This window comes from Bubalus kerabau, chromosome 20 (genome assembly GCF_029407905.1).
Source record: "Bubalus kerabau isolate K-KA32 ecotype Philippines breed swamp buffalo chromosome 20, PCC_UOA_SB_1v2, whole genome shotgun sequence".
In the NCBI taxonomy this organism is placed as follows: Eukaryota; Metazoa; Chordata; class Mammalia; order Artiodactyla; family Bovidae; genus Bubalus; species Bubalus kerabau.
Window position 1 is genome coordinate 4,513,227 of NC_073643.1, and position 27,770 is coordinate 4,540,996.

The 27,770-nt window shown below is 38.7% G+C and overlaps 2 protein-coding genes across 7 annotated transcripts in view; one reads left to right on the plus strand and one right to left on the minus strand.

Annotated features, from left to right (window-relative positions):
- Positions 1 to 559, minus strand: part of AZI2 (5-azacytidine induced 2) — a 41,293-nt gene extending 40,734 nt beyond the window's left edge. The window contains exon 1 of one of the 2 annotated variants that reach the window (XM_055557718.1): positions 122 to 559. The gene's annotated coding sequence lies outside the window, so the exon portion shown is untranslated. The remainder of the gene's footprint in view (positions 1 to 121) is intronic. The other variant, XM_055557717.1, reaches the window with a different exon arrangement.
- Positions 560 to 603: 44 nt separating this feature from the next.
- The window catches only part of ZCWPW2 (zinc finger CW-type and PWWP domain containing 2), a 138,015-nt gene continuing 110,848 nt past the window's right edge, over positions 604 to 27,770 (plus strand). For 4 of the 5 annotated variants that reach the window (XM_055557726.1, XM_055557730.1, XM_055557729.1 and 1 more), the window contains exon 1: positions 604 to 747. The gene's annotated coding sequence lies outside the window, so the exon portion shown is untranslated. The remainder of the gene's footprint in view (positions 748 to 27,770) is intronic. The other variant, XM_055557731.1, reaches the window with a different exon arrangement.

Consider the following 27,770-nt stretch of genomic DNA (forward strand, 5'->3'; position numbering starts at 1 on the left):
CCCAGCGGCTGGGTACCCCCGCCAAGATTTGGAGAAACGACGCGTCTCTTTCCACCGGCGCCGACAGCGGAGGGTGGTCCCACCATCCGCACCCTCTGCCGGACCAAAGCGGCTCACTCACCCAGAACACAGGCTCCGTGGGGCCGCCCAGTTTCGATTCCCCAGTGTTTGGAAACGGACCGAAAACAAACCGGGTCGCCAGGGGTCACCGCGGGCTTCCGGTTTCCTCGAGGACACAGCCGCTTCCCTGACGAATGCCGCTGCTCCAGGAACGCCGCGGAGGGACTCCCATTTCTCCTGCCTCGGCGGTGCCGGGACCGGCGCGGCCGGCTAATGGGCTGCGGCCCGGAGGCTCTGGAACGTGGGCCGAGCCGAGGCCGAGGGCCGAGCCGCTGCCGAAGAAGACCTGTTACCTGGCCTCTTCAGCGCCCGCCCCGGCGGCGCGCCGCGCAGGGGAAACGCCGCAAAAGGGCCGGCGGGAGGGCGGGCGGCGCGCGCCGGAAACGCGGCCTCGGGTTGTCCGCAGCTCGGAGCCAGGGCCGAGCAGGCAAACCGGAAGTCAGGCCCGAGGGAGCACCGAGGGCGTTCGCTAAGCTGGTGCCGGGGCGGGGTCGGAGGGGGCGGTGTACTACGTGTCCCGTGAGCGTCCGCGGCGAGGTGGGCGGGGCCGTCGCGGCCGCACGTCCCGTGAGCCTCTGCGGCGGGGTGGGCGGGGCGCGGCGACGCGGGAAGCGGAGGCGCTGTGGGGTAAGACTCTAGCTGCCGCGACCGCGGTTGGGCCGTAGGCTGCCTTCTGCGTCGTGTGTTTCCTTGAGCGTCCGCTTGGGGGTCCCCGAGCGTCGTGTCGTGTGGTGGCTCCGTAGGGTAACGCTCTTTGGGGTTTCGGGCGCTCGCCTCGCCCTGGCCGGGAACGAGTAACCTGTAGCAGTGCACTCCTGTTGAGGAGCCTTTAACACCCCGCCGGGTTTCGGGGCGTTGCTCCGGATACCCTTACTGTTGGGAACGCGGCTCATATTAACTGTGAGGAAGCTGTTAACTTCGGGATGTACCCTGCTGCGCTAGGGTTGTTTGTAGAACTTGGACACATGTGCTCCGTCGCTTAGTCGAGTCCGAGTCTTTGCGACCCCACGGACGGTAGCCCACCAGACTCCTCTGTCCGTGGAATTTTCCAGGCAAGAATATTGGAGCGGGTCACCCTTTACTTCTGCAGGGAATCTTGATGAATACCTAGGAAACGCTACCTCCGAAGCGTTTATAAACATATACTTGTTACAAAATGGCCATTTTGAACTGAGTTCAGCACTCGTGACAGACACTTTTTCAAAGGTCTTGTTTACAGGCTGTGGTAAATAAAAACAGGTATCCCAAGAGATTCTCCCCCAGCTTTCCCCACCTCGTCCCGTTATCTCTCCAAGGTCATGATGTTCTCCACGAGGAGTTGCCCTTGAAAGCCCCAGAGTGAGGACTGGCTTCAGCGAGGTTCCCTTGGCCCTGGGGTAGAATGGATTTCAGAGCCATGTCTGAACAAAGAATACGTCCTTGGCACAACTCCTGACTGTGGCTCAGCCTGCTCCTCTCGTTTTTAAACAATCTTGCATCTTTAGAGCTGCTTCAAATCTTTTGTTTAATTAAGCAATATGTTAAAACAGTAAAAAAAAAAAAAATAGTGCTGTTGTGTTTTTTTCTTTCTTAATGGGAAGTATATATATATATCTAAGCTGTGAAGAGGAGATACTGTTAGAGGAAAGAGAATATGTCTTTTAAGAAAAATATATAAAGGGTATTTTGGATTAGTGATTTAACTTTTGTATTATTAAAATCATACCATCCTAGGGATCATGTTTACTGTGTCTCTGCCCTGTGTTTTGTGACTACTGTGTATGTGTGGCTCTTCAGTGTTAGCAGCATGGAATTAAGATGTCAGAACCTATAAGTTGAAATTGCAGTGTCTCTTCATGTATCAGCTTCAGTGTCATTTCATCAGTATTGTCTTAAAACCATTTTTCTTCCCATCCCTCACATCCATCACGTTCAAGTGTAGAGCTTTAGGTTAAGGGAATGGTTTCAGTGGCAGAGATAACAAAGCAGATTCAAAGATACTACCAAAAATGAAAAATCTGGTGTCTGGGCCTACATAGTCTGTTTTCCCTCTTTCTTCCCATACCTCATCACTCACCCTCCGTCGCGCCCCCACCCCCGACCCCAGACCTCCCCTCAGAATCAAAGTTCATGACTTCTGTTACACTGTGTGTATCTGAGATTGTATGTATCCCTGAAACAGCAGTCCTCAGACTGGGCATCATGTAACCCAGACCCTTAACCTTGTAAGATACATGACGGCTTTCCAGGGGGTTACGTGCTTAGTCACTCAGTCATATCTGACTCTTTGTGACCCCATAGACTGTAGCCCACCAGGCTCCTCTGTCCATGGGGATTCCCCAGGCAAGAATACTGGAGTGGGTTGCCACGCCCTCCTCCAGGGGATCTTCCTCAACCCAGGGATTGAACCCATGGCTCCCGCATTGCAGGTAGATTCTTTACCGTCTGAGCCACCAGGGAAGCCCAAATGTTAGCTTTAAGTGTATTAATTTTCAGGTTGTTAAATTGTATGTTTCTTCCTGAAAATTGATCTGCCTCCGACTGCCTGAACTCGGACACTTCTCCCCTTTCCTCTTCGGTAACTGTCTCTCTCCCACTCTACAATTAAAGTAGTACCTTTAATCTGACCTAAATCTGTTTAGAAAGTAAATGATGCTAATAACTGGATAGCTAATTGTTTCCTAAGAATAGTAATTTCCAGTGGTTTTCAAAAATGTTACAGAAGGACACAGTTGTCTGCTGATGAAGAATAATTTTACGGCATACTCCTACGTGATTTTTGGTCCATAGTTTAGTAGTTCAGAAGAGTGAGTATTGATATAATCAGGAATCCTTGTTCTCCTAAATATTTGGAATGAAAGAATACAAAATGTAAGACTAGGATCAGCTTGAACCCTGTTTCTATTTAGCAACAAATAATATGATTCTGAAATGAATGACTTCATTGGAGGGAGGAGGAGCTATCCAATTCTAAATGAGATGCATTTCCAATACAAGCTGACTTAGGATATTTTATAATGATCATAATTAGAACTGTTTCTCATTTGATAAGTACTGCTGTAGTAAGTAATATAACAATACTGATGACAGTTCTTAAATTTATGTTCTCAGGAATTTTTAAATATACTGTTTTATGTAGGGAAATATGACCAAAGTATTTGCAAACACTGAAATGTGTTGGGATAAGCTTATTTTGGGGAAGTGATACAGAAATATGAGTTCAAGGAGAAAAGGAACAAGATCAATTTCCTAACTGTAGAAGGAGATCTTGTTCATGTACTTTTCAAATGAATGGGTTGATAGTAGATATCAAATTATTATGGCAGTTGCATTCCATTTATAAAAAAAGATATATCCTTCTGTCTCTAGCAGCTAGCCTTGTCCTGAACAGACAGTGTGTACTTAATAATAACTTTTTAACCTGAAGTGCTTTATAGTCAGGAGGAATTAGCTTCTGACAGCTTTCATTTAAAAAAAAATAAACATGAATGTCATAATTATAAATGCAATGACTTTTTCTTTGAAACATATGTAGGTGAATAAAAATTTAATAATCGTAGGAAGTCTGATGTAAGGAGTAGGGAGAAGAAATACGAGAGGAGCTGCCTAACAGAAGAACAGCAGCAGAGGCCCCAGGATGGGCTTGGTGGATTGTACAGAGGAGGGAAAAAGATCCAGTAGGGGGAATTCTGTACTTACAATGAAGTAAAAGCAACCGTTCTCTGAAGCTTGAGACTTAGACTCTTACTATCTGAGATATGAATTCATTAGCTTATTCAATACTTGGTGTTAGTCGCTCAGTCATGTCCGACTCTTTGTGACCCCATGGACTATAGCCCTCCAGGCTCCTCTGTCCATAGAATTCTCCATGCAGGAGCACTGGAGTGAGTAGCCTTTTCCTTCTCCAGGGGATCTTCCTAACCCAGGGATTGAACCTGGTCTTCTGCATTGCAGGCAAAGTTTTGGAGGCAAGTTCTTTATCATCTGAGCCACCAGGGAAGCCCATTCAATACTTAACAAATATTTATTCAGAGCATGCTGTGTGTCATTGTTTTAGGCACTGAGATGAAACAGGCAAAGCAGCTTTTTAATTTATCACAGAGAAATCGGTCACATAGACAAGATCTATAAGAAATTTAACATGATAAGAAATTCTCTCCTGTTCAGTTTTGTCATGACAGTTTTTGTAAGTGTCTATGAAGAAAATAATCTTCTTTCCCCTATTTAAAATGGGAAGAGAGGAAGAAATAATTCTGTTTTGTGACTTGCACATATACACTATGAAAATCAGGAAGATTAAGTGATTTTTTCAGAAGAAAGACATTTTTATAAAACTACCAAATAAACAACAGAGAAAGGATGACATTAAGCTTCAGTAAGATCTATAGAAAGATAGATTTTTCATAATCTATTTTTCAAACATTATGTAGGGAAGAGAGGGAAAATTTCCAAGCCCATTTCACAATCCATGATATAAAAGTGAAATCATTGATTTTTATAATAGTTGCAGAATTAAGATCACAGTTTCCTACTGTAGATTTTTCAATTGTTTATGAATAGTCAGTTGATTTTTTAAAAGTCCAAAAACAAAATGATGTTTTTTTTCATTCACTTATGTTCTTTCTCTTGAGAGTCTTTTTATGTCATTCCCTTTGACTTTTATAGCTCCTTCCCTCTCATCCTATAGTCAGTCTGTTCAACTGATTTTGTATATTTTACCCTTTAGCTCATCTTTTGGATCTGTTTCATAGTCTCTACTGTGCCACGGTTTCCCATCTGTCTATTATAATAGTTTCTTCTAATTCTTTCTTTCTTTTTAGCTTCCAGGTCATTCTTTACAGGATAGCTAAATGATCTTTTAAAAATGTAAATCTTACCATTACTTTTCTCCTCTTAAACTCCTGAAATGACTCCTTTGCATGTTTTAAAAGTCCATTTGTAATCCAGCTCACCTGTTTTACCACCAGCTTCTATAAGCACTGCCAGCTCAGACATTGAAATTGGATATCTTTACTCCTTTATAAAGTTTTCATTCTGTTGACCCTGATTATAATTTTAGAATGTTTACTTTCGTAGATCATCATTTGACATTTTTGTAAATTTAAAAATTCTCAGATGGGAACTTCAGAAAAATTCTTCAATATTAGTTTGAGAATTATGGTTCTACTTTTTACTTGTCCTAAAATGATACCAAATTTAAAAGAGGAACTTGTATCTTGAGATAGTGGATATCAGCCTCAGAACATACAAAGCAAAACTGGACAGAGCTAGGAGACACGCCCCCAATACTGGAAGATGCTTCCATTTAACACGCTCCCCTCACTAGCTATAAAAAAATACATTAAGGAAATAGACAATTGGAATAAAATTATTAGCATCACACTTATTAGGATGGCTATTATCAGAAATAAAACCAAAATGGAAAATATTCCTCTTAAAATTAATATGGAATCCTAAGGGACCCTAAATAGCCAAAACAATCTTGAGAAAGAACAAAGCTATTTGCTGACCTCAAAATATATTACAAAGCTGTGGAATTAAAACATTATGGTACTGGCATCAAGACATACATTTAGCCCTGTGGAATAGAATAAAGGGCACAAAAAATCCTTACATATATGGCCAACTGATTTCCAACAGATATGCTAAGACCCTCCAATGAAGTTGGACCCTATCTGACACCATAAAAATTAAATGTAAATGGATCAAAGGCCTAAATTTAACAGCTAAAACTATAACACTCTTAGAAGAAAAATAGGGAAGAGCTTCATGATACTAGATTTGGCAGTTTCTTGGATGTGACACCAAAAACATAGGCAACAAAACAAAAAACAGGTAAAGTTCTCTAAATCAGTTGCTAATAAAATATTGAAAAATCATTGTCTAGTGACTCCAATATTGAATACTGTGGTCTTTACTTTGAATTTCATTAGAATTGTCTGCATTCGTAAATAAAGTATAATTGTAACTTCAACACTAAAATCATGCCTATGCTTAAATAGTGTAGACATGTAATTATACGGGGAAATGTTCAGAATATATTGTTAAGGAAGCAAATTGTTGAGTTCCATTTGAGATTACAGATTGACTTATTTATATCTTTTCCTTCCATTAAGATTAGAATTAAAGAGTAAAAACTACACATATAACAGACAGAGTTGGGGAGACATCCAAGGACAAAGAATTTCAACAAATATTCTGAGAAACTTGGTTTGAATCTGTCATGAATTGAAGTGGAGCCCAGGAAGCTTTAGCACAGAATATACTGGACAAGAGACCGCAGTGGAAATAGGAATCACTCCTCCCTGAAAGATCATGATGAGGCTCTGAAGGTCCTAAATGAAAGACGGAGGATGAATATAACATTTTTGGAAGTCTTTCGTGAAGCTTCTTTGCTTCCTTACACTTCCTGTTTCATCATGCAGAAAGACAATCTGTCCAGGCTTTCCTCTCAGGACAAAGAAGGAGAGGACCCTTTCCAAAGAAATTGAAAAGAAAATTAGAGAAAATGGTGAAAACCTTTGTGTGTTTCTTTCCAGAATAATTTCAACTTATTTCTGTTCTCAGTGTTTCATGCTTACTTTGCAATTTTAGATGTGATATGTGTAGAAGCATATTCTTAGTTTTGCATTATGCAATTTAAATTTAACTCCACATTCTCACTTAAAAACTCTATTGATGTATTTCTTAGTATTTGCATAGTGACTTTTGAAACATTATTTATATAGTTACTCGCTAGAACCCTGGACTGCCCTGGTGGCTCTGCTGGTAAAGAATCCACCTGCAATGTGGGAGACCTGGGTTCTATCCCTGGGTTGGGAAGATCCCCTGGAGAAGGAAAAGGCTACCCACTCCAGTTTTCTGGCCTGGAGAATTCCAATTGAAATTCCTGTAAATTCCAATTTACATTGGAGAAAAAATTAAGATTAAATGCATTTTAAAGTCTGGTGGTGGTTTAGTCACTAAGGTGTGTCTGACTCTTGTGACTCCATGGACGCTAGCCTGCTGGCTCCTCTGTCCATGGAATTCTCCAGGCAAGAATACTGGAGTGGGTTGCCATTTCCTTCTCCAGGGGATCTTCCCGACTCAGGAATCGAACCCTGGTCTCCTGCATTGCAGGCAGATTCTTTACCAACTGAGCTATGAGGGAAGCCTGGCATTTTAAAGTCTGTATACAAACTAAACAATCGTTTATTAAGTTGAGTGCTTGAGAAAAATCATGAACGAAAGACAATAGAGTGCTCTCATTCTGGATTGGTTTCTGTGTATTTTAATTTTCTTACCTAACTATAAATATTACTGATTTAAAAGCAGTCTAGAAAGAAAGTCAAACATTTATTATATTTAATGTACTAACTCTGAAATGTGTTTTTTCATATGCTGTTTCATTTCATCATTAAAACCATCCTATGAATTCAGTATTATTATTATCAGCATGTACAAATGATAAAATGATAGTCAAATTATTTAACTGACTTGCCTTAATTTTAAAATCTCATATAAAATGGAGTCAGAATTTAAATCCAGAGCTACAAATGACATTCAGCTGATACACACAGCCATCCTAGTTTTTAAATAATTTGAATATCAGTACTGTCAAGGACAGACCTAACTTTAAAGTTCATACTATTTTCTTTATTGTATAATATAAATATTCTTTCAGTGCTTCTCTTTGGTAAGTATTTCATTAAATGCTAGGGATACAGTGGTTAACAAGATAAAATGACTTGCCACAGGATTTTCCTTGTCTTGTAGAGCACTTCATTTAAGTGTTGAATGTGTTAAGCGGCATGGAGTAGAGTAGAGACTCCTAGGGGCACATAACAGTGGCCTGACTCTACTTAGTAATTTTTCACGTTAGCTTAAAAATCACCTCTTGGCAGTATCCTGACACCGCCTACCTGGAAGTCTTAGGTGTGCCCTGTATGCTTCCAAATCATTCTGTGTTGGTTTCATGATAGTACTTAATGTTACATAAGGAGAAGAATCTTGTTTTTCCTTTAGCATTATGACTGGCTCATGGCAAATCCTCAAGAAGTATTTTAGAAGAAAATAGAATTGAGGTCTGAAATGGCAGCAAGGAAGTAAGAGAGCAGTTTTGGATAAGCTTTTTAGGTATTCAGGTGAGAAATGGCAAAGATAATCCTTGTGAAGTAAGAAGAAAGTTTATCTTTTGAGAATGAAGAGGTTCGTCTGAGATTGAGAAAAGTTTAGAATAATCACTAAAGAATTGCAAGAGGAAAGAGATAATACATAAAATGGATAGCCTTATAGGTGTACTGAGGGCTCATCTGAGACTGGAGTCTGAATTTGTAGCGTTATCAATATGCATGACTGTGTAATTTCCTCCAAGAAATTATCTCCTCCAACATAATATATATTGCTATCATATCATCCTTTGTTGCTCTTTAGCACTTATCATTATCTGACATTTATTTATTGGTTTGCTTTTATAAACTGTCTGTGTCCCCTCTTACTGGAATGTTAACTCACGTATGCTGTATCTGTTGTGATTCACTGGTGTTTCCCTAGCATCTAGAACTTTTGTGCAACACACGACATGTACACAGTAAATATCTGGTTTAAAAAAAAAAATGAGTGAAGGAACAAATTAATACATAGCTGAAATATTGTCCATATTGCTATATTTAAATAAAACCAGATTTTTTCCCCCAAAGGAATATGTTTTTGTAGGTTAAGGGGAATATTGCTTGACACTTCTTACATACATTATAATTACATTCCTAAGGATTAAAATTACTGAACTCTTTATTATCTTCATTTTCTAAGGTTACTCTAAAATTAGCTATTATTGGGAATTCCCTGGTGGTCCGGTGTTTGGGACTCCACACGTTCACTGCCAGAGGCATGGGTTTGATCCCAGGTCAGGGAACTAAGATCCCGCATGACCATAGTGGGACCAAAAAATTAATATTTAAAATGAAATAAAATTAGCCATTTTGGGCATATTTCCTGATACATCTTTACAGTTCTAAAATTTACAAGTCTATAAAACATTTTTACAATGTAATCTTTGCAACAAGAAGTTACAACTTAGCAAAGATTTAGGTACACAAGTGTGTAAATAAAGAGACAATGCAGATTGAAATCATTTTTATTGAAAATTTATACTGTTTAGTGGTTTATTTGGAAACTTGTTTTCATATTTTAAAAGTTAAGAGTTTTCAATAACTGATTTTAACTGAAAGACTGTTATTATGAACAGAATATACAGAAAAATAGTATTAAACCTGATAAATTAGTATTATTCAAAATTTTCTGTAGTTAGTCACCATTTTGATATATGTCGATCTGATACCAAGTATGTTTTTTTAAAAAATGTTTATCTCAAGAATAGATACTGTTATGTTGCTAAAATATCTTTGAGAAATAACTTTTAAATGTTAATTTTGTCCTTGTACATTTATGTTAGCCCTGAATAGACCACAATGAATACTTATTTACAGTATGAGAGCTGAAGCAAGAAGTCAGTGTTACCTTGCAGAAGCCCAGCAAATATTGATATCAGAGGTTACAAATGATTTATAATGAGTATATGGTATCTGTAAGTAATGAAGAGTGACCTGTATAGTTATATGAAACTATAATTTTAAAACTTCCATTAAAAATGTTTGGAAGATAGAGGAAAAAACAGTTAATATTCTTATTACCATAAGATTTTTATTTTCTATATTTTCTTCCATTTTTTGTCTCTGGTATGAGTATTTTCAAATAGTGCATGGATACCTACTGTTTTTGTCTTCTACCCAGTTTACCTCTTCAAGTCCTCTTCCTCTACTGTATTTTGTCTGGAGGGGTGTCTACCCCTTGCGCCAGTGGTATGCACGTGACCTCTGCCTAAACATTAGCACATGATATTCACCAGCTGTGGTCACTGACGCTGGGAGAGACACATGCCCACTTAGAATCAGTGTGATGCTTTGAGGCTTTTGTGGACTTCTGGGGTAGACACACATGCTCTCACTGGCCTTGAACTGGCTGCCATCTCCCTTCACATGGAACCTAATGCTTCACCTAATGCAGAAGCAGGCAGAGTAGAGAGACTGAGGGAAGACAAATCCTGATGAAATCAGTTACTCCTGAATTTATTTATTTTTATAAGAATTGTTTGTATTTACAATGTATAACAAGATGTTTTTGATGTACATATATTAATACATTGTGAAATGATTACTACAGTCACATTTATCAACATATCCATCATCTCTCATAGTTGCTGTACGTGTGTGGTGAGAACACTTAAGATTTACTCTCTTAAAAGACAAATATTTTATATTATCATTTATATGCAGAATCTATAAAAATAAAACAAATGAATTACTGTAACAAAACAGAAGCAAACTCACAGAGAACAAACTGGTGGTTACCAGTGGGGAGAAGGATTGGGGAGGAGCAAGATAGGCATATTAGATTAACACGTACAAACTGCTACTTACAAAATAAATAAGCTGCAAGGATATATTGTGTAGCACTGGGAATATAGCCAATATTTTACAATAACTCGAAGTGGAGTATATAAAAATATTAAATCACTATGTTGTACACCTGAAACTAATATTGTAAATCAACTGTAATTTAATAAAAGTAAAATTAAAATATAGGAGGATTAAAAAAACTAAAAGAATTCTCTGTAAATAAAAAAATATATTTAGCTTCTATCTGGTATTTGGAGATTGCAAACAGTGCTTCTTTGGTTTTTTAGAAAAAGGTTTACTGTCTTATCAGATTTCTGCATCAGCGTTATTAACTGTAGTTACCACCCTGTAGTATAGGTCTAGAATTTAGTCATCCTGCATAACTGAAACTTTGTGGCCTTTGAGGAACAGAACCACGTTTCCTCTCCCCACCCCCACCTCTGGTAACCACAATTCTCTGCACTTGAGTTTGACTTTTTTCAGACTAAGCAAGATCATGTGGTATTTTTCTTTCTATACCTTACTTATTTCATTCAGCCCAGTGCCCTTCTAGGTTCACCTATGTTGTCACATAGGACAAGACTTCCTTTTTTTTTAAGGCTGAATGATAATTTTTATATATGTGTGTATATCACTATTTCTTCATCAATTCATCAATCAATAGACACCTAGGTTGTTTTCTATTTCTTGGTTATTGTGACTAATGTTGCAATGAACATGGGAGTGCAGATACCTCAGTGTTTTTATTTCCTTTGGATATATATCTAGAAGTGGGATTGTTGGATCATATCATAATTCTATGTTTAAGTTTTTGAAGAATCTTCATAATAATTTCCACAATGGCTAGACCAATGTACATGTCCACTAACAGTGTGCAAGGATAACCTTATCCTCCATCCTTGTCAATGCTTAATTTGCATTTCCCTGATGGTTAATGACATTGAGCATTTTTTCATACTCTTGCTGGCTGTTTGTATGTCTTCTTTGAAAAAATGTCTATTTGGTCCTTTGCCCATTTCTTGATTGGATTATTTGGTTTTTTCCTTTTGAGTTGTAGGAATTCCTAAGATATTTTGGATATTAACCCCTTATCAGATATGGTTTATGAATATTTTCTCTTCTTCAGGTTGCCTTTTCACTCTGCTGTTTCCTTTGCTATGCAGAGCCTTTTAGTTTGATGCATTTCTACTTGTCTGTTTTTGCTTTTATTGCCTGTGTTTTTGGTATCATATCCAAGAAATCATTCCCAAGACCAGTGTCATGAAGCTTTCCCCCTGTTTCCTTCTAGTATCAGGTGTTACATTTTAAACCTTTAATCCATTTTGAGTTAATTTTTGTGTATTTTGTAAGATAATTGATATTGAGTTTCCAAGCCTCACTTATTGGAGAGATTGTCCTTTCCTCATTATCTGTTCTTCATGCCCTTGTTGAAGATTAGTTGACCATATATTTGTGGATTTATTTCTCTGTTCTGTTCAGTTCAGTTGGTCTGTATGTATTTCTTCAATCAAATAACATAATCTTTTGGTTACTGTAGCTTTGTAACACTGTATTTTTGAAATCAGAAACTGTGATGCCTTCAACTTGTTCTTTCTCAAGATTACTTTCTCTATTTTGGATCTTTTGTGGTTCCATAGGAATTTTATGTTTTTTTCCCTGTGTTTGTGAAAAATACTATAGGAATTTGATAGCAATTGCATTGAATCTGTAGCTCACTTTGCATAGTATGGACATTTTAACAATATTATTCCAATCCATGAACACTGAATATCTTTTCATTTACTTGTGTCATCTTCAGTTTTTTTCACCAGTGGTTTTTAAAATTTTTTTATTTAAATAAATTGTTTCGGTTTTTAGTTGTGGCACTGGGATATTTGATCTTTATCTCAACACCCAGCATCTTTTAGTTGTGTCATGCGGGATCTACTTCCCTGACCAGGGGTCATGCCTGGGCCCACTACATTGGGAGCACAGAGTCTTAGCCACTGGACCACCAGGGAAGTCCCTGCATCAGGGTTTTATAGTTTTTATTTAACCAATCTTTCACCTACTTGGTTAGATTTATCTGTAAGTATTTTATTACTTTTGGTGCTATTATAAATGAGATAGTATTCTTGATTTCCTTTTTGGGTAGTTCATTGTTGGTGTAAAGAAATATTGCTGATTTTGCTGTGTTGATTTAGTTCTGAATTTAGCTGTGCCTCATGTCATCTGACATACTTCTCTCTTTGACATATGAACCAATAGTTTTTTCTTTTTTCTTTCCTTTTTAATTTTAATTTTTTGGCTTAAGCCGTCACTTGCAACAAAATGAATTATAGCTGATACAATGTAGTTTCAGTCAGTTTCATATGCATTTATAATATTGCTTTTAACCTTTTAATGTTTTATTTGGATATCTAAATATAAAATTCACACTTTAAAAAATATACATCAATCTCACTTAATACAACAGTCATCAAAAGTAGGACTGGTTTGTGTTTTTTTTTTTTTTTGGTGTTTTGGCCGCACACCACGGCTTGTGGGATCTTTGTAAACTTGGGCCCACGGCAGTGAAAGCACCACGTCCTAACCAGGACCACCAGGGACTTCATTGTTGCCGTTCAGTCACTCAGTCATGTCCGACTCTTTTCGACCCCATCCTTCACCATGTCCTGCAGCTTGCTCAAACTCAAGTCCACTGAATCGGTGATGCCATCCAACCATCTCGACCTCTGTTGTTCCTTTCTCTTCCTACCATCAATCTTTCCCAGCATCAGGGTCTTTTCTAAATGAGTCAGCTCTTCTCATCAGATAGCCAAAGTATTGGAGCTTCAGCTTCAGCATCAGTCCTTCCAATGAATATTCAGGTTGATTTCCTTTAGGATTGACTGGTTTGATCTCCTTGCTGTCCAGGGGACTCTCAAGTCTCCAGCATCACAGTTTGAAAGTATCAGTTCTTTGGCACTCAGCCTTCTTTATGCTTCACCTCTCACATCCGTACATGACTACTGGAAAAACCATAGCTTTGACTCTACGGACCTTTGTTGTCAAAATGATGTCTCTGCTTTTTAATACACTGTCTAGGTTGGTCATAGCTTTTCTTCCAGGGAGCAAGCATCTTTTAATTTAATGGCGGAAGTTACCACCACAAGTGGTAAAGTTATTCCCTACACGCTTTAATATAATTAAAAAAATTTAAATGGATCAACTTCAAATATATTCTAAGTCTCTATGTTTTCTTAAAAAAATACTTTTTTATTTGACTTCGCTGTGTCTTAGTTGTGGCATGCAGGATCTTCAGTCTTTGCTGCAGTATGCAAGGTCTTTTTGTTGTAGCATGCACACTGTTTAGCTGTGGCATATGGGATCTAGTACCCTGACCAGGGATTGAATCCAGGTCCCCTTCATTGGGAGTGTGGAGTCTTAGCACTGGACCACCAGAGAAGTCCCTAGATCTTTTAGACTCTTACTGCAATATAAATCTTTTTACAACTTTTCCATTTCATTTTTCAGAGTTCATTTGCCTACTAGAATGCTCAGTGTTTGAAAATACAAGAAAACTGTCTCTTTAAATTTTTTTTTCTTCAATAATATATCTAGTCAAACTATAAGTAAATGCTTTTGTTGACATGTTTGTGCTGCTCTCTGCTTTCTGATTCAGCAACTTTTACTTTAGTCATGTCAGGATAAAAGCTGTGAGCCTTTTTTATGTGTCACATTTTCTTTTTGGCGTAACAAAAATAGTTTATATTAAAAAATTAGTCATGAATTATTGCAGTTCATTATACAATAGTAGGCTATTGCTACTATAGACTTTGAAATAATTGGTGTCTCATTTTAACAATTTTTTAAAAAGTTATAGTTTTGGACATAGAGACTATTCAGTTCTTATAGAACAATATTTATAATAATTTTAAATTTAGTAACACTAATTATGGCCATAAGTAATTAGAATACCAGTTAAATCATACCTAAAATTGTAAAGAAGTATTTTAAAACTTCATATTGTATTGTATTCTTATTTTATCTATTAATCTTCCTATTTCTCTTTAACTTATTCACCATATCTTATGAACATATTAACAAGACATATATTCTAACAATATATTGGTTATGACATTCAGTATTTAAAGTTAAGACTCACAAACATTAAATAGCCAGATTACTAGTAAAGTTTCAGTTCAGTTCAGTCACTCAGTCGTGTCTGACTCTTTGCGACCCCATGGACTGCAGCATGCCAGGCCTCCCTGTCCATCACCAACTTGTAAGATTTAGTCCACTGTAATTTTTTATTAGTCAAAACTATTTTAAAATTCGTGTCTTTAATGCCAAGTTTCTATAATTGTACAAAATACTTGATAAACATATTTCAAGTATATTCTGCATATAAGAGCAGAAGACTCCATGATAGCTTGACACTGTGATCGCATTATCCAGAATATTGAAAAATATAGCTTGGGAAGTATAATTTAAGGCAGATGAACAGTTCCATTTTCATCACAAGAGGCTTAAATGTGGAGACAATAGGTTTGTTCTGATATATCTTCACATTAACCTAGCCTGTGAGCTAAGCTTAAGTCTTTGTGTATGTTTGTTTATGTGCTTCTGATTGATCCTAGATGAAAACAATAATTGAATTCATGGAAATATTTCCTAATTAGGGTCATTAGCTAAGGTGGGGAGGCAGAAGAGTATGTTTTCAATAGAGAAATTGTCTAGATGAACAGGAAAGTATACTTAAAGGCAACTATGGTAGAATTAGAGGGATTCCCTGGTGGCTCAGACAGTAAAGTGTCTGCCTGCAATGCGGGAGACCCGGTTCAATCCCCGGGTCAGGAAGATCCCCTGGAGAAGGAAATGGCAACCCACTCCAGTACTCTTGCCTAGAAAATTCCATGGATGGAGGAGCCTGGTGGGCTACAGTCCCTGGGGTCACAAAGAGTTGGACACGACTGAGCGACTTCCCCTAAATTGTTTTGGTAGAATTATAAAGAAGTATTGAGTATCCTTTTAAGGTTTGTAATCACAGAATTTAAAATCAAATATCTACTCTGATACCAAAATCAGACATGAAAAGAATAGACCATTATTTTTTACAAATGTAGAGACAAAAATCCTTCACAAAATACTAGCAAACCAAGTCCAGCAACATATTAAAAAATGCCATACATGATGATTAAAGAAATTTGTCTCAGGAATTTAAAGTTAGTTTAACATCTGAAAATTAATTAGTATAGTATACCATATCAGTATACTGATGATCAATCACATGATCATCTCAGTCCGTCAGTTCAGTTCAGTCGCTCAGTCGTGTCCGACTCTTTGTGAGGGAGCTATAGCACACCAGGCCTCCCTGTCCATTTCCAGCTGCTGGAGTCTGCCCAAACCCATGTCCATTGAGTCGGTGATGCCATCCAACCATCTCATCCAATAGATGCAGAAAAAGCATTTAACAAAAGTTTTTTGGGCTCCAAAATCACTGCAGGTGGTGATTGTAGCCATGAAATTAAAATATGCTTACTCCTTGGAAGGAAAGTTATGACCAACCTAGATAGAATATTCAAGAACAGAGACATTACTTTGCCAACAAAGGTCTGTCTAGTCAAGGCTATGGTTTTTCCAGTAGTCATGTATGGATGTGGGAGTTGGACTGTGAAGAAAGCTGAGCACCGAAGAATTGATGCTTTTGAACTGTGGTGTTGGAGAAGACTCTTGAGAGTCACTTGGATTGCAAGGAGATCCAACCAGTCCATTCTAAAGAAGATCAGTCCTGGCTGTTCTTTGTTTTGTTTTGTTTTGTTTTTTCATTTAATTTTATTTTATTTTTTAATTTTACAATATTGTATCAGTTTTGCCATATATCAAAATGAATCCGCCACGGGTATACATGTGTTCCTCATCCTGAACCCTCTTCCCTTCTCCCTCCCCATACCATCTCTCTGGGTCATCCCAGTGCACCAGCCCCAAGCATCCATTATCGTGCATCGAACCTGGCCTGGCAACTCGTTTCATATATGATATTATACAAGTTTCAATGCCATTCTCCCAAATCACCTCACCCTCTCCCTCTCCCACAGAGTCCAAAAGACTGTTCTATACATCAGTGTCTCTTTTGCTGTCTTGTATACAGGGTTATTGTTACCATCTTTCTAAATTCCATATATATGCGTTAGTATACTGTATTGGTGTTTTTCTTTCTGGCTTACTTCACTCTGTATAATAGGCTCCAGTTTCATCCACCTCATTAGAACTGATTCAAATGTATTCTTTTTAATGGCTGAGTAATACTCCATTGTGTATATGTACCATAGCTTTCTTATCCATTCATCTGCTGATGGACTGGGTGTTCTTTGGAAGGAATGATGCTAAAGCTGAAACTCCAATACTTTGCGAAGAGTTGACTCATTGGAAAAGACTTTGATGCTGGAAGGGATTGGGGGCAGGGGGAAAAGGGGATGACAGAGGATGAGATGGCTGGATGGCATCACTGACTCAATGGACGTGAGTTTGAGTGAACTCCGGGAGTTGGTGATGGACAGGGAGGCCTGGCATGCTGCAGTTCATGGGGTCTCAAAGAGTCGGACACGACTGAGCGACTGAACTGAACTGAACACATTTTCCTGATTTAAAAACAAATTTCAACAAACTAGGAATAGAAAGGGACTTCCTCAATCAGAAAGGGCCTTCCTCAATCAGAAAGGGCATCTGCAAAAAACTCATAGACAACACTATACTTTATGATGAAAGAATGGGTGTTTCCCCTGATATAAGGAACAAAGCAAGATGCCCAGTCTTCCCAGTTTTAACATTATAGTCCAGGTTCTAACCAGGGCAGTTAGGCAAGAAAATGAAATAAAAAGCATCCAGGTTGAAAGGGAAAGGTAAACTTTTCTATGTTTGTAGATGATTTGGTAAATAGAAAATCCTAAGGAGTCCAGTAAAAAACCACTAGAACTAATAAGCCAGTTCAGCAGGGTTGTCAGAAGATCAATATACAAGCGTATATTTGTACACTAGCAATCAGCAATCCAAATGTGAAATTAAGAAAATTCTATCTACAATAGTATGAAAAGAATATAATACTTAGGAATAATTCCTACAAGAAGTGCAGAGCTTATATTCTGCAAATAATAAAACATTTTTGAGGAAGACCTAAATAAATGGAAAGATTTCTCATGTTCATGGATTGGAATACTTGATATTGTTAAGATGACAGTACTCCCTTAATTGATCTATAGATACAATGCAATCTCTGTCAAACCTTCCATTGACTTCTTTGTAGAAATTGGCAAGCTTCTAGATCTCATATGGAAGTTGAGGGACTGAGAAGAGCCAAACAATCTTGAAAAAGAACAAAGGTAGAAGACTCACACTTCCATTTTCAAAACTTACTAGAAAATTATAGTAATCAGGACAGTTCTATTCCATGATGCATTCTTCCGTTCATATGGTACTTTCATGGTATATTCTTATGTTAGTACTGTAAGAATGGAATACATCAGTGGAATAGAATGGTGTGTCCAGAAATAAACCCTTAGAGTTAGACTTAACTGATTTTCAACAAGGATGCCAAGACAGTTTAATGGGAAAACAGTCTTCAACAAATGTTATACTGGGACAGCTGGATAGCCACATGCAAAGAATCAAGTTGTAAGAACGTCTTTGTAATATTTTAAAAGATTAAAATAAAATGGATCATAGGGCTTAAATATAAAAGCTAAAACTATTAAATTCTTAGAAGAAAATACAGGAGTAAATTTTCCTGACTTTGACGTGGGCAAAACCTTCTGATGTTGACTTCAAAATCATAGGTAACAAAAGAAAAAAACAGAAAAATTGACTTCATCAAATTTAAAAACTCTTGTGCTGCTATCAAGAACGTGAAAAGACAACACAGAATGAGAGTAAATTTTTTCAAATATTTTTGAAAAGATATAACGGTCTAGTATCTAAAATATGTCTTAAAAATTAATAATACAAAGCAAGTAACCCAATTTTAAACATTGGCAGAGAACATTTCTCTAAAGGTGATATAGCAGTGGCCAAAAAGACACATGTAGATATTCAACATTAGATACAAGAAAAACAAATCAAAACTGAAATGAGAAAACACTTCTCACCTTCTAGGATGGCTGTAATAAAAAAGACAGATAGCAAGTGTTGGTGAGGATGCAAAGTGGGAACCCTCATACAGTCACTGCTGGGAATGTGAAATGGTGCAGCCACTCAAGAAGACACTTGGACAGTTCCTCAGAATGTTCAACATAGAGTCAGCCTATGACCAGGCTGTTAAAGTGCTGCACTCAATAAGCCAGCAAATCTGGAAAACTCAGCAGCAGCCACAGGACTGGAAAAGGTCCGTTTTCATTCCAATCCCAAAGAGACACAATGCCAAAGAATGTTCAAATTACCGTACAATTGCACTCATTTCACATGCTAACAAGGTTATGCTCAAAATCTGTCAAGCTAGGCTTCAGCAGTATATGAATCAAGAATTTCCAGATGTACAAGCTGGATTTAGAAAAGGTAGAGGAACCAGAGATCAAATTGCCTACATTCACTGGATCATAGAGAAAGCAAGGAATTCCAGAAAAACTTCTGCTTCACTGACTATGCTAAAACCTTTGACTGTTGATCACAACAGACTGTGGAAAATTCTTAAAAGAGATGGGAATATCCAACCACCTTTCCTGCCTCCTGCGAAACCTGTGTGCAGGACAAGAAGCAACAGTTAGTACTGGATGTGGAGCAACAGACTGGCTTAAAATTGGGAATGGAGTACATCAAGGCTGTATATTGTCACCCTGCTTATTTAACTTATGTGCAGAGCACATCATGTGAAATGCCGGGCTGGACGAATCACAAGCTGGAATCAAGATTGCCAAAAGAAATATCAACAACCTCGGATATGCAAATAATACTACTTTAATGGCAGACAGTGAAGAGAAACTAAAGAGCCTCTTGATGACAGTGAAAGGGGAGAGTGAAAAAGTTGGCTTAAAACTCGACATTCAAAAAACTAAGATCATGGCATCTTAGTCATGGCAAACAGATAGAGAAAAAGTAGAAACACTGACAGTATATCTTCTTGGGCTCCAAAATCACCGTAGACAGTGACTGCAGCGATGAAATTAAAAGATGCTTGCTTCTTGGAAGAAAAGCTGTGAAAAACCTAGACAGTATTAAAAAGCAGAGACATCACTGTACTGACAGAAGCCTGTACAGTCAGAGGCATGGTTTTTCCAGTAGTTGTGTATGGATGTGAGAGTTGGACCATAAGGAAGGCTGAGTGCCGAAGAATTGATGCTTTTGAATTGTGGTGCTAGAGAAGACTCTTTAGAGTCCCTTGGACATTAAGGAGATCAAACCAATTAATCCTAAAATATCAACCCTGAATATTCATTAGAAGGACTGATGCTGATGCTGAAGCTCCAGTCCTTTCGCCACCTGATGCAAAGAGCTGATTGACTGGAAAAGACCCTGATGCCAGGAAAGACTGAGAACAAGAGGAGAAGGGGGCAACAGAGGATAAGATGGTCAGATGGCATCACTGACTCAAGGGGCATGAATTTGAGCAAACTCAGGGTGCTAGTGAAGGACAGGGAAGCCTGGCATGCTGCAGTTCATTGGGTCCCAGAGAGTTGGACACTTCTTGGCAACTGAACAACAACAATGACCAAGCTATTCCACTCCAAGTACATACCCAGGAGACACGAAAACATTTACACCTTTTTTTTTTTTTTTCATCTTGACCAATCACTTCCTTACTTCATTCCCTCTCTTCTGCTGTAATCTTTCAAATATAATCTGATAGCACCTCCATGTTTTTTCTTCTACAAGGAGTGTTCTCAGCTCCTCCAGGTCTGCATTGTTAGCTATCTGCTAAAGTTCCCAGGAGGAAAGAAAAACTGAGAAATAGAAACTGAGGAGGGGAAGGTAAACTGTATGTTTAATCTCTGTGTCTTTACATGTATGTCCTGTCAAGTGTTTAGAATGCACTTACATACTAAATGTTCTTTAGCACCTTGGGCGGAGGAGCCTGGTCGGCTGCAGTCCATGGGGTCGCTGAGGGTCGGACATGACTGAGCGACTTCACTTTCACTTTTCACTTTCACGCATTGGAGAAGGAAATGGCAACCCACTCCAGTGTCCTTGCCTGGAGACTCCCAGGGATGGGGGAGCCTGGTGGGCTGCCGTCTATGGGGTCACACAGAGTCAGACACGACTGAAGTGACGCAGCAGCAGCAGCAGCAAATGCCAGTTTACCTCCCCCACAGCCATGGATTTTGCCCCTTCCTTGGGCTTTTGGAGCTTTGCTGTGTGCTGCTTCTTTGTTAAAAGCAAAACCAAAAAAGTAGTCTGATGGAGAGCTACGGGAGGCAGCCATCCTAGATAACGCGGTTGAGGAGGGAGGGCCTGGATGTGGGCCGGGGGATGGCCTAGTGCACACATCACACCGCAGGAGCATTACTGAAGATGGGGATGGAATGGCAGCTTTTAGAAGACTATTTCTAGAAGTAAAGATGTTGAGTTTCACAGGCCAAGGGTGTACTGCACTGTAGAAGGCTGCTATATTTGCAGAGCTCGGTTCTCTGGTTCTCACTTGAGTGGAAGTAAATGCTGAAAGGATTTCTAGAGCTGTCTGCAGTTCCAGGAGACTCCTTCAGAGCAGGTTTGCAGTGGTGGAGTGCTGCTTGTGAAAAGACAGGAAAAGCTGCCAGTGGGATGAAAAACCAAAATCTAGAGTCAGGTGATAGATATCAGGGCAGGCTGGTCTGAGCTCTGTGTTGAAGCCAAAGAAAGTGTAAGCTCTGTCTAGAAAGGGATGAAGAAGCCATGAGATGACTAAACTGCAAGAAGAATTCCAGTGTCACAGTTCTGGTGCCTGCAGTCCCCTCTCAGGTACTGCTCCAGCTTTTGTTCCAGTTACCACTCAGATGATGGCCCTTGTGCAAAGATGGCTTCTGGTTTTAACAAGACAACTGTCTTTCATTTTCAGCCTCACATGTTGGGAAAGGCAGGAAATATGTTGTGGGTTTATCTTTAAAGGCATTTGCGAAAGTCCTCCTTAACACACATCTGTTTAAGCCTCTCTGCAACAGTGAGAAAGCAGTTTCTGAGAAGCTGGAGGAGCAGGGCCAGATCACCACCCTTTTCCACTGAGGAGTGATGACTGAGGCTTACAGAAAAAGGGAACAAAAAACTACTTCAGTTTTGGAAAGACAGGGGTAGCCGTATATGTTTTCTGGGTCTGTCATGATAAAGTACTAAAGATAATGCCTTAAACAACAGAAACGTATTTTCTCAGGGTTCTGAAGGCCAGAGGTCTGCAATCAAGGTGTGGCGGGGCTGGCTTCTGCGATCCTGGGGGCAGGTTCTACTCCTTGGCTCCTAGACCTCTGTCTTCTCCTGTGCTCTGTGCTTGTCTGTGTCCAGATCGCCTCTTCTGATAGGGGCACCACTCAGGCTGGATTAAGACTCACCTGGATGACTTCTTTTTAATTTAATTACCTCTTTAAGAACCTTGTCTCTTTTATTCTGAGATAACTGAAGTTTGCTGGCTGCTGCTAAGTCACTTCAGTCGTGTCCGACTCTCTGCGACCCCATAGACAGCAGCTGACCAGGCTCCCCCGTCCCTGGGAATCTCCAGGCAAGAACACTGGAGTGGGTTGCCATTTCCTTCTCCAATGCATGAAAGTGAAAAGTGAAAGTGAAGTCACTCAGTCGTGTCTGACTCTTCGTGACCCCATGGACTGCAGCCCACCAGGCTCCTCCATCCATGGGATTTTCCAGGCAAGAGTACTGGAGTGGGGTGCCATTGCCTTCTCCGAACTGAAGTTTAGGACTTCGACATATAAATTGGGAGTGGGGGTAACAGTTTAGGCCCTAGTAGTGCCTATCCTGTTTTTGATTTGTATACTTGCTATTCTACCAAAAAATCATTTCTAGAATGATAATAGATGATGATTCTTTTTTTCCATTTCCACAAACTCTGAAGCTGGTATCAAGTTTACTAAGAGAAAAAAGTATACATAGTGTTTAAGATAACTGAGTATTTCATAGGAAAGCTGAATGTAGCTATAAAGTGCTCTCACAACTGTAAATCCCCTTCTAATGAATGATATTAGGGAAATTTCAGAGGACAGAGATTATGGCTAATTATGGAGTTTTGTCCTTCTATATTGAGTAGCAGTGACTGAGGCATTTTTTAAAGATGATTGCTTTCCCTCATAGTAATAAATTTGTAATAATTCCATAGTCTTATCACTAGAAATATTTGTTAACAATTTTTGAATTCTAGTTTTGCCAAGGTTCTGATCACTAAAAATTTTACCACTGAAATATTAATCAGGCCACACTAAGCTTTCCAGTGTAAATACCTCGAAGGAGAAAGTTATTCCTATATATGCAGAGAGGTGACTTGACTGTATTGTGTCCTGTGTCACCTCCCTCTGTGTTAATATTTAATAAGCTGTTTAATTTATATGAGATTTCTAAAGCAAAACCAAAGCTCCTCTTTGGGAAAACTCACATCATTTAAGCTAAGGAATGCTATATGAACAGTATCAAAGCATCATCACCTAGTAGTTAATGTATTCTATTGAATTGTTGCACTATGTGAGCAAATAAGATACGCAGGTCTTCACGGTGGCACGGGACACAGGCTACTGCTGCTTGAGGTGTGTTCCGTGGAGGGCTCACCATGTATGTCTGCAGTTGCCTTTTGTTTGGATTGTATGACTTACGGTTTCACTGAAAACTTGCACAATTTAGGTTTAGCTCTGGATTTAGGTGACTCTAAGGTATTTATGTGTGTAGGGTGGGCATTTGGCTTGTTTTAACCTATTAAGATTTTATTTTCATTTTATATTAAAGAAAAATTCTACTAAAAGAAAAGAGATATGCATTAATAACAAGTGGTCTGGTTTGGGGAATCAATTTTAGTCAGGATTTCTAAACATTCAGATGAATGCTGAAAGTCTAGCTCTTCAATTCTAAAATCTTCATTAAAAGTCTCTTGTTTGCTCTCAAACAAAGGTATCTCACTGCTGCTTTTCTAAAAGTTCAAGGACAAAAAGTCTCCAGTTCAGACTTTTTCTAATGAGGAAAGAACATTTTGCATACCTTATAAAAATGTGACTCAGTGCTTAATTTTAAAACTGGATTTCAAAATGAGTATAAATAATAATAAGCAGTGAGCCATTTATGGGTGTACTATATAATTTTATAATTCCTAGTCTAAAAATTCGGTACTTTTTCCTTCTGGAAAAACCTACATGTCACAATGTACACAAACTACATGGTGAGGTGGATGGACTCTCCGGTAACCTTTGAGATACAGTGTACAAATCTTAAGGGATTTCCTGGTGGCTCAGATGGTAAAGAATTGCCCCACAATGTGGGAGACCTGTATTCGATCCCTGGGTTGGAGAGATCCTCTGGAGAAGGAAATGTCAACCTACTCCAGTGTTCTTGCCTGGAGAATTCTATGAATAGAGGAGCCTGGTGGGCTACAGTTCATGGGGTCACGAAGAGTAGGACTTGACTGAGTGACTAACACAATATTTCCATATACAAATCTTAGCCATTATTCTCTCTCTCGAGTCATATTTGAGTTTTATTTTTTACACTTTGGTCTTGGTCTTGGTAGAATATAATTGAATGTGGATCATCTCAAGTTTCATATTTATTATTAGATCCAATCACAGTCTTCTTTTCTCTTTTCCCCCTCTTTGCTTGTAGAATGCACTATATATTACATATGGTGATACAGTTTGTAATCATATATTAGAAATAAAAAATCTGTTTTGTGCTTTTTATGTTAGATCCTGACACTCAAACTTTTACTAGGATATCAAATTAATTTAGTCCTTATTACAAAGTTTTAAAAATAATATAAACAGAAAAGCAATCTTGAGGCTTCCCTGCTTTCACGAAGCTCTTCTACCAAGTACACTCACTTTATATTGTGTATAGTCTGAATATTAATCCCTGTGTCTGTGTATTGAAAATATTCAACCTTGTCTTTTTCTTGCTTTTCAACTTATTTTATGGTTTTAATGTTTTTAAGTTTTATTTACACAGAATATTTAATCTCTACATTTTCAAAAGTCTTTTCTTTTATGACTTTTTTGTGTTCTGCATACAAATGCATTCTTATTTCAATTCTGTCTATGTTTGATACTTTTTACCTTACTATTTAGTCACCTCAGAATTTGTTTTAGGAAATGATGCTGGGTTGGGATTGAACTTTATTTTTTGCTGTAAAAGTCGTGAATGGATGTTAAATTTCTCACTTGTTTGGGGGAGGTAAATATGAAGATGATCATAATGGTTTTCCTTCTCTAATCTGTAACATGGCATGTCATGCAAACAATGCGAGTAGCCCAGCAGCCCACGTGTCAGACTAGCTGGGTCAGTATTACTAGAGAGCCCTCACAAGGACGGAGTCAGTAATTTAATGGTGAGCCTCCCTTGCCTCATTTCACTCTGGAGCAGAATATAGCACAGTCTATTGAGTCCATAGGGCAACTTATCATTATAGAGCCTTTGACCATTGAACTGGGGAGCTTCTAATGAATAATTAAAGAAACACATGATTAGCCCTGGCATGATTGGACCAGGATACAGTAGTAATAAAATGTGGCAGAACTTTGATTCTAGCACTGTCCTGACAGCATGGCATTGAGGGTTGTTGGGCCATCTAAGACAAGTGGTTACAGTTGTGAGATGCTGCAAGTTAGCAGCAGGATCACCATGCTTAATTCACAGTCGACCACACCAGTATACAGATTGGGCTAGCAGCATCCCCTTCCCTGACATGAAGGGGTAGAGGTGGCCCTGGTGTGCGCATGTTGTGGTTGATCAGTATTGATTGTTTTGGGCTCTGGGCTATAGCCAGTGTCCATGGAGCTTTGTATGATGCAACATGTGAGGGAAGTCAGGTTGGAGGGGACCAGTGTTGGACTAACTAACTATGACTTCTCACTGCCAATTTAGCCATGATTCCTTTTTCTCTTAATATTCTAATACATCTGACTTACTTTTCAGATCTGATCTGCTTTAGCTAGGATATTTAAAATCTACTTTCCTAAATGAGATTAACATAGATTTTTCTTTTTTACATTCTTTCTATCTGACTTTTAAACTATGTTAAATATATACAAGATATCCTCTAGGAACTTTTAAATTTTTCTATAGTTTGCAGGTAGGTTTCTAATATGGTTTATTTCTGAATTTTCTCCTTTTAAATACCCAGCTTTTGTTTTACTGATTATTGTGGACAGAATGTTTTTGTGCTCCTAAATTCATATGGTAAAGCCCTAATCTCCAGCTGTGTTTGGAGATCAGGCCTCTAAGGATAGTAGTTAGGGTGAAATGATATCATAAAAGGTAGGGACTTGATCTTATAGGATTGGTTGCTTTATCAGAAGAGACACCAGAAAGCTCGCTCTCTCTGGTCACAGACCAGAGAAAGGCTGTGTGAGAGAAAACACAGTGAGAAGGTAGCCGGTCCCAGGCCGGGAGGCTCTCACCAGAAACCAGGTCAGCTAGAGCCTCAGCCACCAAAGCTGTGAGAAAGTCAGCTTGTTTTCTGTTGTTTAAGTCACCAGTCTATTCGTTGTTTGTTTTAATGGCAGCCTACACTGATCATAACCAACTCTATTGGTTATTTATGTGCTTGTTTTTCACTTGTTTGTTTCCTAGCTTATTCATTTGTCTTATACATCATTTTTAAACTTTGGATTGCATTCTGTGAAAAACCCTTGGCTCAGTCTTGCAGTTTACTGATTTTTATATGACCATTTTAATAGTGTATCATTTGATTTTTTTTATTTCAGTGGTCAAACTTTAAATTTCCATGATATTGTTATTCTTTTAAATAATATCGTTTCATATCTTTCTGAAGTTAGTGGCTATTCTAAAATGCCATCCTATTTAGTTTATTAAACGTGCATTTTTTTATGTAATGAATTATTTGTTTTGTTGGATTTGTATCCTCTCCTTCAGTTTTGGATTTTCTCTTTGCTGTGATTGAATGCTCAACTATATACTTGAGATTATTTATGAATTCTTGGTTTACTTTAACTTTTCTCCAAATGTGAAAGAGTGGCTGACACAGAGCTCCTGGATGAGGTGAGCCAGCCGCTGCTTCTGGGTAGTGAGAACCCTCTGTTTTTCCTGGGTTTTGCTGACCTCCTGAAGCTCTGTTTCCCCCTTTACTCCTGGGATTGCCTGTCTCCCCCCTACCTGACAATAGACATCTCTGTGGCTTAAAGCCTGATCTGAGCAGAGGTGACCCTGTGTGCTGTACTTAGTACTTCAGCAAGTCATTCTCCTGTTGTCCCAGACTCTCCTGCATTCATTATTTTAGCACACCCTTGAACCAGCCTACATCTTTGTGGGAGGTTTTTTTTTTTTTTTTTTTTTCTGTGGGTGTGTTGGGCTGTGGTGTCCTCCTCTTCATTCCGTGTATTTTCTTTTTTTTCATTCCATGTATTTTCTTTCTTGAAAGGATTTCTCATAGTTTCTGGAGACCTGAGAATTCTGCTTGTTTATTACTATTATTATATCTTTAAGGGGATATAGAGATCAGTTCAGTTCAGTCGCTCAGTCGTGTTTGACTCTTTGCGACCTCATGGACCTGCAGTACGCCAGGCTACCAACTCTTGGAGCTTGCTCAAACTCATGTTCATCAAGTTGGTGATGCCATCCAACTATCCCATCCTCTGCTATCCCCTTCTCCTCCTGCCTTTAATCTTTCCCAGCATCAGGGTCTTTTCCAGTGAGTCAGTACTTTGCATCAGGTGGCCCAAGTATTGGAGCTTCAGCTTCAGCATCAGTCCTTTTAATGAATATTCAGGACTGATTTTCTTTAGGGTTGGCTGGTTTGATATTCTTGCAATTCAGGGGATTCTCAAGAGTCTTTTCCAATATCACAGTTCAAAAGCATCAATTCTTTAGTGTTTAGCCTTCTTTATGGTCCAACTCTCACATCCATACATGACCACTGGAAAAACCATAGCTTTGACTATACAGACCTTTGTAGGCAATGTAATGTCTCTGCTTTTTAATATGCTGTTCAGGTTGGTCATAGCTTTTCTTCCAAGGAGCAAGTGTCTTTTAATTTCATGGCTGCAGTCACCATCTGCAGTGATTTTGGAGCCAAAGAAAATAAAGTCTGTCACTGTTTCCATTGTTTCCCCACCTATTTGCCATGAAGTGATGGGCCCAGATGCCATGATCTTAGTT